The sequence below is a fragment of the Mirounga leonina genome, unplaced genomic scaffold, assembly GCF_011800145.1.
Source record: "Mirounga leonina isolate KUSES-001 unplaced genomic scaffold, KU_Mleo_1.0 Mir_151, whole genome shotgun sequence".
NCBI classification, from domain to species: domain Eukaryota; kingdom Metazoa; phylum Chordata; class Mammalia; order Carnivora; family Phocidae; genus Mirounga; species Mirounga leonina.
The window spans coordinates 75,129,742-75,142,898 of NW_023270377.1; the positions used below are offsets into that span (position 1 = coordinate 75,129,742).

At 34.5% G+C, this 13,157-nt stretch overlaps 1 protein-coding gene across 1 annotated transcript in view; it reads right to left on the reverse strand.

Moving 5' to 3' along the window:
* GALNT13 (polypeptide N-acetylgalactosaminyltransferase 13) overlaps positions 1-13,157 on the reverse strand; it is a 544,197-nt gene that overhangs the window by 498,199 nt on the left and 32,841 nt on the right. The window contains exon 2 of the mRNA XM_035008009.1: positions 1,419-1,489. The gene's annotated coding sequence lies outside the window, so the exon portion shown is untranslated. The remainder of the gene's footprint in view (positions 1-1,418; positions 1,490-13,157) is intronic.

Consider the following 13,157-nt stretch of genomic DNA (forward strand, 5'->3'; position numbering starts at 1 on the left):
TTATTCACTGAGTACTTTTGCTGTGTACTCTATGTGACGTGATTATGAAGTTATGATGCTTACTAACAAACATACTTGAATTGAAATACCAATTTACTATGTACCTGGAACTGTGCTATACTTTACATGTGTTAACTCACTACAAATGAAGTAGTTCCCAATCTTATATCCATTTTAAAGACACATTCAGTAATTTGTTCAGTCACACAGCTAATAAGTAATAAATCCAGTATTCAAAGGCAGGTGGTCTGAATCCAGAGTCTGAATTTCTAAACATGTACTAGGCCACCTTTTTTAAGTTGTACTGGAAGACAACATAAAAACATTAATGCTGTCGTTACTGCTTCCACATGTTTTGGAAATTCTACTTTAGAATTGTCCTCCTGATTATCTCATTTCACCAAATAAGGAATTTGAGCATGTGGAAGCTAGGACTCTGATTCTGTGGTCCCTCCAAACTCCTAAAACAATAACATGACTTAATTTTATTTGTTTTTTTCTTTAATGAATGAAAGAAAACTCTTGGAGAAATTCAGAACTCTAAACACTTTTAATCAAATATATACTTAGGTGATTTACAAACTCTTTTTTTCAGAATCTATATTTTCATTTCTTCCTTCCTAGTTCAAAGCAGTCAAGTGAGGAATTAGAAAGCACCATTTAAAATGAAATCGATCACATTATAGACAATACAGAAAAAAATACAATATTTTAGGATAATACTTAAGCAAAACAGTAATACAAAGAAAGGATCAGAACATGTTTAAACTCTTTAAATATTCAGGCTCTTAGAGAAGTTATTTAGCTTTGTCTACATGAATAGGTAGGGGCAGTATTTTCTGAAAAGTCTTGTGTTCAAAGCCCAGATTCATCACTTTGAATAGATATTGAACAAGGTGTTAAAACTTCTTGACTCCCAGTTTCTTTTATTTATAAAATGGGAATAAAAATAATGATCTTAAAATATGTGGGGGAGAATTATAGGCCACACATATAAACTGCCTGATTCAAAGTCTTAATACTCGGCAATCTCTTAATTCTTAATTCAAAAAAAAAAAATTCTTAATTCAATACTCTTTTTTAAATCTCCATATCAGCACTGGCTAATAACACTAATGTTCCCTGCACTCTTCTCATTTATGATTCAGAGAAAAAAATCTCACTCAAATGGAAGTGAGAAATATTATGTGCAAGTTATATAAGTAGAACAATAGTAAAATCTGTCCTTAGAAATCTTGAATTTATACAACTTAATTCAGACTAGCAAATAGCTCATCAAATTTTTATCTTTTATATACATTTTACCTCAATATTCACAAATATCAAGAACCATAAATAGAAATGTGTTGTTTTATGACTGCCAAATTCATTCAGCATGACTGCAATTGAGTGGAAAAATAAAAATACATATTACTTACTGTATGTGGCGTTTGGCAATTTCAGAATGATTTGCAAGCATTCATCCTCAAAATACTCCTACAAAATGCATCTGTGAAAAGAAAAAAAATCGAAAAGAGTAAGCAATTTGCCAAGGTCACAGACAAACTACTCCAGACCACCACACACTTAGACAATACATACTTTAACATACTGAAATAAGGTTTTGCAAAATATAGATTATACACCTAGCAAAGTATAATGGGCTGATGAACAGAAACATTTCCAACTATATGCAAATATTCTACACATCAGTCAAAGAGGATACCCTTAAAAGGTGAGAGTCTGCAAACTGGCTTCAGAAATATATGCAAGAAACGGTTTTCCCAGAACATGGCAGAACAACATAAAAGCAATTCAAAAATATGAGATATTTATAAGTAAATTTAGGTTGGAGATTTGAGGTGGTTATCAAAATATTTTAAGCTTTTAAAATGTACTTTTGTCTGATATATGAAGATCACTGAGTTAGAAGAGAATTTTGCTTGATTTATCCAGAGAATTGCACCAATTCACTTTGTAATTGCATTTCAATTCTAATTGAAAACCATGCACTGAGAAAAATGCAGGCACGCCACTTGCACACCTTCAAAAATACACAAACATCCATTTCTTTTTTGTCAGAAAGTCACTTATAAGGAGAAAGTTAATCAGATTTTATTAATTAATTTTTGTTTTAGAGGAGAGGTGTTGGGAAGAGCACGTTAATTTCAAAGCTTAAAATATTTCAACTTAAATGGATTTTGTTCTACTGGGTATAGTGTGCCATAAAAGAGCTGTACAAAAGAAGACAAAACAAAACACACCTAATGAAAACCAAAGTAACCCTTTACAGTACAATGTGTTATTTCAGACAGATCAAACACACTATGGGAAGTATAAATAAAAACCTCTTTAAGTAGCAAGCATCTTTACTGGAACATGAGTTCTCAGTGAGCAGAATCCCTGCCCAGAAAGATTTGGTTTACAGTGCTAAACAGAAATATCAGCTTACTAAGGCAGAAGGTATACTTTTGTGTTCTCCAAAACCAAATGTAATCAAATCAAAAGTTCAACAAGCAGATCAGGTATTCTGAGCTGAAAGTCTCATTTATCTTCCTCTAGTGTATGAAAGACAACAAGATGACACTGGCCTCTACCTGGCACAAGAATGAATGATTTTACTAATCCTCAACACAGAGCCTCTCAAAGAAGATGAAACTAGACAGAGTTAGCAATTTATAGTTATATGTCAAAAGTGAATTAAGAAATTGTTAAGAAACTGTATATTTTTATAAATTTCATTTTTCTAAGTGTAAAACTTAGAGCTTAATAAAAGATACCAATTCATGTCCACATATAATTTCAAAAGAATTATAAAGTTATAACAATTAGCGAACCTGTATATTTCTTCATATTTTAGCATATTCACCCTCACAGGCAAGAGAACTGAAGTTAATACTAATCACATGATTTGCCCAGTTGGACACAGCTAATAAGAGGTGATCCTAGGCTCCGAATGAACTTTTTCTGACACAGATTCTTCTCACTACAGCACCTGCTAATCCCTAAAATGCATCCTGAGTGGAGGGTGCAAACTGGGATATAATAACCAAATCTGGCTTACTGACATGTTTTGTTTATCCCATGCCATGGTTTTAAAACCATTTAAGAATTTTTTTAAAGTAGATTTCCCATAAGAATCTCATTTCTACCTTCTTTGAAAGAGCAAAGATTTTGTAAGGCTGGGCTCACTGCCTCCAGAGAACAGAGAAATGCTTGCCCCTTCTGGATGTGGCAGGCTTTGGACACTCACCTGCTCTCTACTCCTGCAAGCTGCCTTCTACTCTGCCATTTGCAGGCACTGCAGCATTTTGTTCCTGATCCCTACGTGCCAACTAAAATCAGACCTCTTTGCTGTGAAACTGGAGAGGAAGAACTTTCCTTAATTATGGTCAAAAAGCTTATTTCATTAGATAAAGCAATTGCTTATAACTACATTTCACTGGATTCTTATAATTAGATATTATTGATTAGTTATCTTGTTTTAATGTATATACAAGTTTTAAAATTCCATGCTTGAATTTCCATTTTTTAAATACATATTTGATAATTTTTAAAAGATTTTGTTAAGTTGAGAGAGAGCAAAAGAGAGCATGAGTGGGGGAGGGGCAGAGGTTGAGGGAGAAGCAGACTCCCTGCCTAGCAGAGAGCCCAATGCAGGGTTTGATTCCAGGACCCTGAGATCATGACCTGAGCTAAAGACAGACACTTAATCGACTGAGCTACCCAGGCACCCCCATTTTTGATAATTTTTAAAGCTAAGGGAGAAATTTACAAACCCAATTGATTGGTACAAATCAAGGGACTTAATGATCTAAAATAATGATTTTACATTTACCATGAACACATCTTCCAGAGACATACTTCCTAGACTGACAGATGTTACTATTTGATAAGATAGTTGTAAAAATAGAGAAAGAAACCTTCAATTTAACTAAATTAAACCAGATTAAGAGAACACAGACCACTGAAGGTGAAGATCTGCAATCCATAAATTCTGGTTGCATCATGGCATATTGCAAATAATTTGAAAGGTTAATATGTTTTGTATAATGCTTAAAATACATAGACCTGGAATTCTGGATAGTTGTGATAGTACCAGTCACCCAAATCTGAAACTCTTCTCACATGCTGCAAAAAATATACAGCCAACAGAAACATAAAAACACACAAATCCCAGCTCTTCAGTATAACTGGAAGTTGGAGAATAATAAAAATGTCAAATTATCTGTAAACAGAAAATTAGACACTGATTTCTAAAAGAGCTATCTTACAAGCTCCCACCATATCTATTACAGAGATCTAAGGACTCCAGAAAAACTGTGAGGAAAAGAGGAAAGCAAAGGTCCTAAGAGTAAAACAATACTCACTTTCAGAAAGTTACTTAAACAATGAAAATGTGAAAAAACTATCCAGGCATTTTAGAACATGTACACAGGGAGGCGACGGAAGTATATAAAATTCAAAGTGATGACATTTTGGGGCGGGGGGAGTAAGGCATTTAAAAATGATGGGATATGTCAAAAAGAAAGGCTTCAGCTTCAAGAATTTCTTACCAGTCATATCTAGGTCAACTGGAAAATCAAAATAAATAATTATCATAAAGAATTAAGATTCATTACAGAAAATATAAATAAAAGAAACAAATGAAGTATATAAGGAAGAAGGAAAACCTCTTCCTTTTCATGGAATGCCACCTAACAAACGTAGATGTATTGATGGAGTTAGGAAATCACCATTAAGCAAACATTATAGTTAACTGAGTCAATCAACAAAACACTGGATCCACACTAACTTATGGGTGAAAGCGGGATGAAGAGCAAGATACTTCCATAGTCTTAAGCATCTTCTCACAAATCACTTATTAATTACAATGGGGAAAATAAAAACTTTCAATGCTGAAACTTGCAAGAGATCACCTTATCTAAATGGTCAAAGACCATGTGATCAATAATGGAGCAAATACAGTTGGTGTGCCTCCACTCCGTAAAGTGCCTCAGGTGCACTTGAGAAGGACACATCACTTCTGTAGTACACATATCTGCCCAAAAGGCATAACCTGAAGCAATCATTTGGAAATATGAGGCAAACCCAAATTGAGGAAAGTTGGAAAATATGTTCAAATTCAGTCTTTAAGGACTGAGAAAATGTTCCAGATTAAAGCAGGGCATGATGACCAAATGCACATGTGATCCTAGATGCACTGTTACATAACAGTATTTTGTTGATAATACATTTCTTCATTTTCATAATTCTGTGGTTATATAGGACAATGCCCTTATTCTTAGGAAATAGACTAAAATACTTCAAATAAAGAAACATGCTTGCAACTTATTCTCAAATGATTCAGGGAAAATTGCATATATATGTACATATATATGCGCATATATATAATCATGATTATATAATTATGTAATTATACACAGGTATATAAACACACACATATATGGAGAGCAAGCAGAAATAATAAAGGGGCAAAATGTAAACAACTAATGAATCTGGACAGAGAGTATTCAGGATTCTTAAGTACAATAATTGCAACTTTTTATATGTTTGAAACTGTATCAAAATTTAAAATTAGAGGGCAGCTGGGTGGCTCAGTTGGCTGGTTAAGCATCTCCCTGTGCCCAGTGTCCTGGGATCAAGCCTCACATCAGGCTCCCCGATCAGCCGGGAGTCTGCTTCTCCCCTCTGCCCCTCCCCACCAGCTCTCACTGTCTTTTTCTTGCTCTCTCTCTCAAATAAATAAAATAAAATCTCTAAAAAATATTTACAATTAGACGAAAAAGGTAGAAGTAAATAAATGGTTAACATTTATTAAGATATTTTGGGATCACAAAAAAATAGTCAAACAGATAAATCAATGACATGTTTTTAAATCAAGAAAAAAATTAAAAAGTTAAAAAATAAATAATCTTGTCCAGTGATTTTGGACAACTAAAATAACAAAAATCCATTTATCTATCTCTCTATACACATCCTCCTATATTTTACATATTTTATCTCTATATATAATTTATATATTAAATATGCCTGTATTTAAATTAAAATATTATTTATAATTTATATATTTACATATGCATATTAAATACATAAATTACAGGCAAATGCAAATAAATGTGGAATCTAGCTTTGGATTTTTAAATAAATAGTACAGACAATATTATATAAAGCAAATGTACAGTTAAATAATGAAATTTATTCACAAAAAAAAGACATCAGCAATTAAAAGGAAAAACATAAAGAAAAAGATTATCAAATAGTTTTTAAAGGTTATCAGTATAAATGGTTTTTCCTTATATAGTTGTTTTGCTAAATAAAAAATTACCAAGTTCTTTTTTATGAATTTAGAAAAAATTCAAAAATAAAATCATCCTTAATTCCTAAAGTAATATATTTCATGTATAACTTTTCTGTCTTTATTTCCAGTCTATTCTTTAAAGAATTATATCATATAAACTATTTTATAATTAATATCTTTTTACTTGTGAATTTCTTTCTGTAGCAATACCATGTTTTTTATCATTACAATACAAAACCATTTCACTCATTGATACCCCATACATGCCATTATTACATATGTGTTTTTTTCATTCATAAGTTATCAAGCATCTGTTACCAAAAAAATTAAAAATAAAAACACTGCAGTATCCTGTTGTATATATCTTCTGCCATAGCATGATTGTTTCCTTAGGATAAAATACCCAGAAGGGGAATTGTTAAATCAAAGAGCATGAGGCTGTTAAGACCTGATATTTTACTATATTAGTATGTTAAATAACAAGTTAAATAATATGACATATTCATTAATATACTAATTTAATTATATTAATAGTATTTGGCATATTTTATTAATACTGATATGTACAATTTTCATATTTGAACCCCACAATCAGGTTATATTTTACAATCACCGCAGCCAGTGGGGGTCATGACATAGTATTTGTTGCCTGTTTGAAACTTGATTTGGCCCTAGTTCATCATTTATTGTCATGTCTTGAATTGATTTCTATACATTCTTGGTATTATACATGTTGAGTTGAACTACCTTTTAAGATGTCTTCAAAAGAAGTTACCCAAAAATTTGACTTGAAATAAAAAGCTGTTAGTATGGAAAATAATGGAAACAGAACAATTTTAGTAAAATAATTGCTTATTTTTGGAGGAATTAACACAATTCCTTATTCTCTTACAAAGCAACAGTCAAGTACTTTATAGGACCTGAGGAAAGAAAATAACTAGATGAACATGTGTTACAGTCCTGTAACGGGGACATACAACAGGATTGATTATTACATGACAAGTGGTGCAGGTGAAGGCAGGAATCACTACAGTTTCCCCTGAATAATCCAGGCAGCAATCCCAGGTCTCCTTTCTAATTGGCAACAATGTGTTCCAATGCCCGCATGTTACCATTTTACATACACTAGCTATTACCATTTACATCTTATTACACTAGATATTACCTTTTTTTAATTGTCATTTTAATTGATGGTTCTCAATGATCTTCTACCTCCTTCAGCAACCTTTCTTTCTTCCTGTATTCACCTTGAATTCTTGCAGATTCCCTACAGATGTAGCAACTTTCTAGTCTGTAGATTCCATATTTTATATTCTTTAATTCTGGAGATGAATACAAATTTCATTCAGTATAAGCACCCACTCAACCCTCTGAAGTCTTCATTGGTTTGTCCTGGCAGGTCATTGATCCAGTGACAATCACAGTTATGCCTCCCTTCACATGTCATTTAAGACAAAAACAAAACTTCACTGAAGTGGAGATATACAAACTCTTGCTTCCACTCATATTTAAATCTTGTCATTGTGTCAAGAATAAAATTAGATTAAGTCAGAGTGATTTACTTCTCTCAAAATCATTTTGTTTTTTACTCCCATTCCTTTTGCTCTTCTGAGGTGTACGAAAATCAATTGTCTTTTTTATTGATCCCTCTATTTTCCTAGATATCAAAGCAAGCTGATTAATCTATAACTTCTAAATTCATCACTAGTATGTTCTCACCCTCTCCCTCTCCCTCCTTCCCCATCTCTTTCTTTCTCTCCCTCACTTGCTCATTTCCTGCCCCCAATATTTTCATGTGGCCTTCAAGAACCTTAAACTAACTCCCTTGCACAATTTCTATTGCAAATACAATTTGATAAAAATCCTAGGATAATTTCAGTCATGAAAAGCATGACAAATCAGAAGTTTCTAGATATTGTACATTATTTAAACGTAATTCTTCTGAAGACCACTAGCCAACCTACATGAGTGCATAATTCCATATCCCGTCTATACTCCATGGTTAAATGCATAGGTACTGCCTTGACCAAGTTCCTGGACACCTTTGATCCTCGATTTTTGACAATGTGTTCTACATTATAGACAGTATCTACACTGTGGCATTCTCTAACTGAAAACTGTTTACCTATCCCTCTTCTCTACTTGCCCAGCTTGGGAGAAGTCAAGATCTGTTTCCTAACGCAAGTGGGCTCTCAGTCAATTCTCTGTTCCCTTCTTTTTATTTCATTTTGTTGTTGTTGTTGAATGTTGAAGGAACTGGCAAAGTGCCTTTTCCAAACATTTACCAGCCTCTCCATCACCTGGTCCTGTCTACCTGGAGATGAGAAAATGTTGGCTCCTTTATCCCCTGACACGAAAGCTGTAACAGTTTTTGCTTAACTCACTCCACCCCGCTCGCAGCACACATGCACTGAAGCATGGCATATTTTACACCTTTACTTCAGGATTTGCTAGTCTGCAGAAATTTTACCTTTTCCTTTATACATCCCTCTTTTGACCCATTTCACTTGTAAAGTTATTCTAAACTAATTAAAGATACAGGCAAAGATGGATGCTACGAGAATTTCATCATGTAAATCCTTAAAAGTAACTGGAGTGTCTAACGATTAGAGATCAAATACATAAGTTGTGACTTGTGCAGATAATAGAATGCTATGCAGTCACAAAACTCATGTCTCAAATAGTACTTATTTATATGCAGAAATCTTAAATATATTTAAAACAATATACTTTCTAAAATAATATGAATAAAGTAGCAATTGCATTACAAATATATACTTATTTTACATATATGTATATAAAATTCAAAAAGATTGAAGGACTATACAGCAAAATGTTAATAGTTATCTCTGAATGATGTAAAAATATAAGTAGTATTAATTCTTTTTTATTCTTTTCTTAATTTTGCAAATCTTCTGCAAAAATATATATCATGTTACAAGCCAAAAAGAAAGAATACTAGTTTACAAAAACTCAGTGGAAACAAAAGAAACAAAGCACATATATAAGAACCAAATGCACAGCTATAAATCAGATAAAACTAGCTGATAAAAGAGCTGGAGACTAGCATAGACAAAATTGGGGCATTATAAGAAGGAATTGTCAAAAAATTAATAAAACGTGATTTTTTTTTTTAATGTGATGTGGCTGGACATGACAGTTGCCTTCCCAATATCTATTCTCTCCTTCCTCTGCTGCTATATGCACTTTTTTTTTCTTTAAGATTTATTTATTCAGAGAGAGAAAGAGAGCAGGGGGAGGGGCAGAGGGGGAGAGAGATCTCAGGCAGACTCCTGCTGAGCTCAGAGCCCAAGGTGGGGTTAGATCTAACGGCCCTGAGATCATGACCTGAGCCAAAATAAAGAGTCAGACACTTAACTGACTGAGCCATCCAGCTCCCCAGCTTTGTGCGCTTTTATGCTCATTGGCCTTTGCCTATATGAAATGTAGATATAATGATTAGAACTCTGGCACCTGTTTTGAATACATGAATCTTAGGATGGCTACAAAGATTTAAGCCCCTTGGTGACATGATAGAGCCCTCTTGTCACACTTGGGCTACCAATAACAAGATTTCATATTTCGTGAGAGAAAAATTAATCACTAAATTCTTTATGCTATTCTGGGTATACACTGAACACAATTTCTAAGTGATACATATTATTTAAGAATTTGCAGGTAAGAATAAAGAAAATGGTTCTCTGTGATGAATCTAATGATTATTTGACCAGCACCTACATTATCAAATATTAGGGTTCATATGCCAAGTCATACTTAAAATGAAGAATTTAAAGGAGTTGAGAGAAGAAAAATGGAAAGAATTAACATTTAGGAAATTAGGATACATTAAGAATAAGTCAAATAGAGAAATTTATATTTCATAAAAGGAAATATTTAGTAGTTTATATTTAATTGTATGAAGGCTTTTACAATTAAAATCCAAATAATGAAATAGTATAAAAGTAGCAGAAAAGGGAAGCCTAGGTGGCTCAGTCAGTTAAGCATCTGCCTTCAACTCAGGTCATGATCCCAGGGTCGTGGGATCAAGCCCTGAGACGTGCTCCCTGCTCAGTGGGGAGCCTGCTTCTCCCTCTCCCTCTGCCCCTTCCAGCCCACTCATGCTCTCTTGCTATCTCTCTCAAATATTTTTTTTCAAAAATCTATAAAAGTAGAAGAGATAATATTATGCATTTAATATGAATTTCCAGAAACTAAAAATTGTTCAGATACTAGTTATTTTTTTAAAAGCAAAGACTCTTTTAAACATCTTTATTTTTTTAAAGATTTTATTTATTTATTCATGAGAGACAGAGAGAGAGAGGCAGAGGCAGAGGGAGAAGCAGGTTCCCCATGGAGCAGGGAGCCCAATGAGGGACTCGATCCCAGGACCCCGGGATCACAACCTGGGGAGAAGACAGACGCTTAGCCAACTGAGCCACCCAGGCACCCTAAACATTTAAACCTAAATTCAGAACTGAGGCCTTTCAAATCATGAAATCCAATTAGAAATATAGTGTGAATACATGATGAACTTAGGTAGAGATTGTTAGTTTGGTTTTTTTTTTAAGATTTTATTTATTTATTTGAGAGAGAATGAGATAGAGAAAGAGAGCATGAGAGGGGGGAGGGTCAGAGGGAGAAGCAGACTCCCTGCCGAGCAGGGAGCCCGATGCGGGACTCGATCCCGGGACTCCAGGATCATGACCTGAGCTGAAGGCAGTCGTTTAACCAACTGAGCCACCCAGGGGCCCCAAGAGATTGTTAGTTTTATACTGTATGTTTTATGGCCAATATTTGTGCTTTCTTCATGTTTTATGCCATTGTTTAAACAAATAACATGTGTATTAATTTTTTTTGAGAATAAGTTAAAATTTATCAAAAATCCATCCTTTACTCCACTACACCATCCAAACGCATGGTGTGGCAGTTTGTATTTTCCAAAGATGGTCACATCTCCCATCCAGCATGCTCTTCTGCTAAGTGACCCAGACATTCCACCCATCATGAGATGAAACTATTCCTTTACTTTCTGGAATCTGAGCAGAGCCCAGGATTCCTCTCACCAAAAGGATATGGTAGAAGCAATATTGTACCATTTCCATGAGTAGCCCTTCACTGGCCTAGTGTCCTCTGTTTTCTGCCTCTTGGAGCCCTCAGCTGCTACATAAAAAGTGCAGGCTGCTCTGCCATGTTGCGAAGCATTCAGGCATCACACATGTGACTAAAGAAGCCATACTGAACATCCAGTTCATCTGACCTTTCAAGGACTCCACCTCCAGCTACCACCTGATGGCAACTACAGGAGAGACCCTAAGTGGGGATCTCCCAGCTTAGCCCAGTCAACCCATAGAACTATGAGAGATTATAAATAAATTGCTGTTTTAAGCCAATAAATTTTGAGGTAATTTCTTGCATAGCAATAAGATAACCAGAAAAAAAATGTGATCATCCTAGAATCTAAAATCTGGAAGTATAGTGAATTAATCTAACATCCTTTATTTATGTATCTGAAATTATATATATAAACATATACTGACCAGAATGTAAATTGTTTGTATGGTAATCAATTTTTCTGTCTCTGTCTCTACTTCTATCTATGCAAGTTATCTTATTTCCAATTAAAATTATTTCCAATGGTTTTCTGGCTACACACACACACACACACACAGAGTGTAGAGTGTATCTGGGGGCCCTTCAGCTTATAAAATAGAATATATAGCAGAAACCTGAGTGCTATTCCTATGTGAAAAACTGACAATGTGGAAAGCAGTGTAAATTTGTCTTCTGTTCTCCCCAAAAGCAGAACTGAGACCAATAAGACCAATGGGAAAAGTTATAAGGAATCATGTTTAAGCTCAGCACAAGGAAAAGCTCTCTTACTGTGAGGAGTGCCAAAACAGAATGGGCTGCCCGGAGAAACGGCCTAAGGAAGAGTTCAACTAAAAGTTAAATGTCCATACTCCAGACATGTGGAAAGGGACTTCAAGTGCTGGCTAGTTGTTGAAATTAAATGGTTTTTAAGCAGCCTCTTGAATCCATGATTTTGATAAATTTGTGGTGATTACTTTGGAATATATTACACTAATATTTTTATATCCCCATCATATTCCAGAAAAAGATACCAGGAATGTCACAAAGATTCATTCAATAGGGCATCGTTAAATTCATAACCCTTTCTCCACCGAATCAATATTTAACAATTTCTCAAGACATTTATTGAATGACTAGCTATGTTACGGACTTTGGTAGGCCTCAGGGGAACAATGAGAGATATGATGCCTCCATTGTGAGAAAGCATATAATTTAAAATGGGAGACAGATGAGGACACAATTAACTATGATAACATGGTCCAAGTTAGCAACAGCAATAGGAACAAAGTGCTATGGGAACAGAAAACAAGAATAGAATGATTCTGGCTTGAAGACTTGGGAAAATTCCTTAAAAAAAGAAGTATCATTTGAATTGATCTGTGCTGGGAGGAGATAAGTAGTTCAAGGCTGAAAAGCAGTGTGAGCAAAGAAACGGCCATGGATATCTCTGACATGTCCAGGTAACAGAGAAGTAATCCAGGGACTCCTGAAAATAGGTTTGGAAGGGTTAAAAGATGAAATATGAAGCTACAAAGGTCATGTGGGATAGGTTTCTATGAATGATCTTGGATGACACTGAAGAATTTGACATTTACCCTGTAGAGCTTTCAAAGGTTTTTACACCCAGGAATGACATGTTCAGAATTACAGAGCAATCCCTCGATTGGCAATGTGGAGTATGCAATGGACTAAATGCTGTGGGAGAGCTTTCTTTAGAGAAGCAAGTCAGTCTTGGGTTTAGACTAGGTACAAACTTGCCTGAGGGCAGGCGGGGTGATGGCATCAC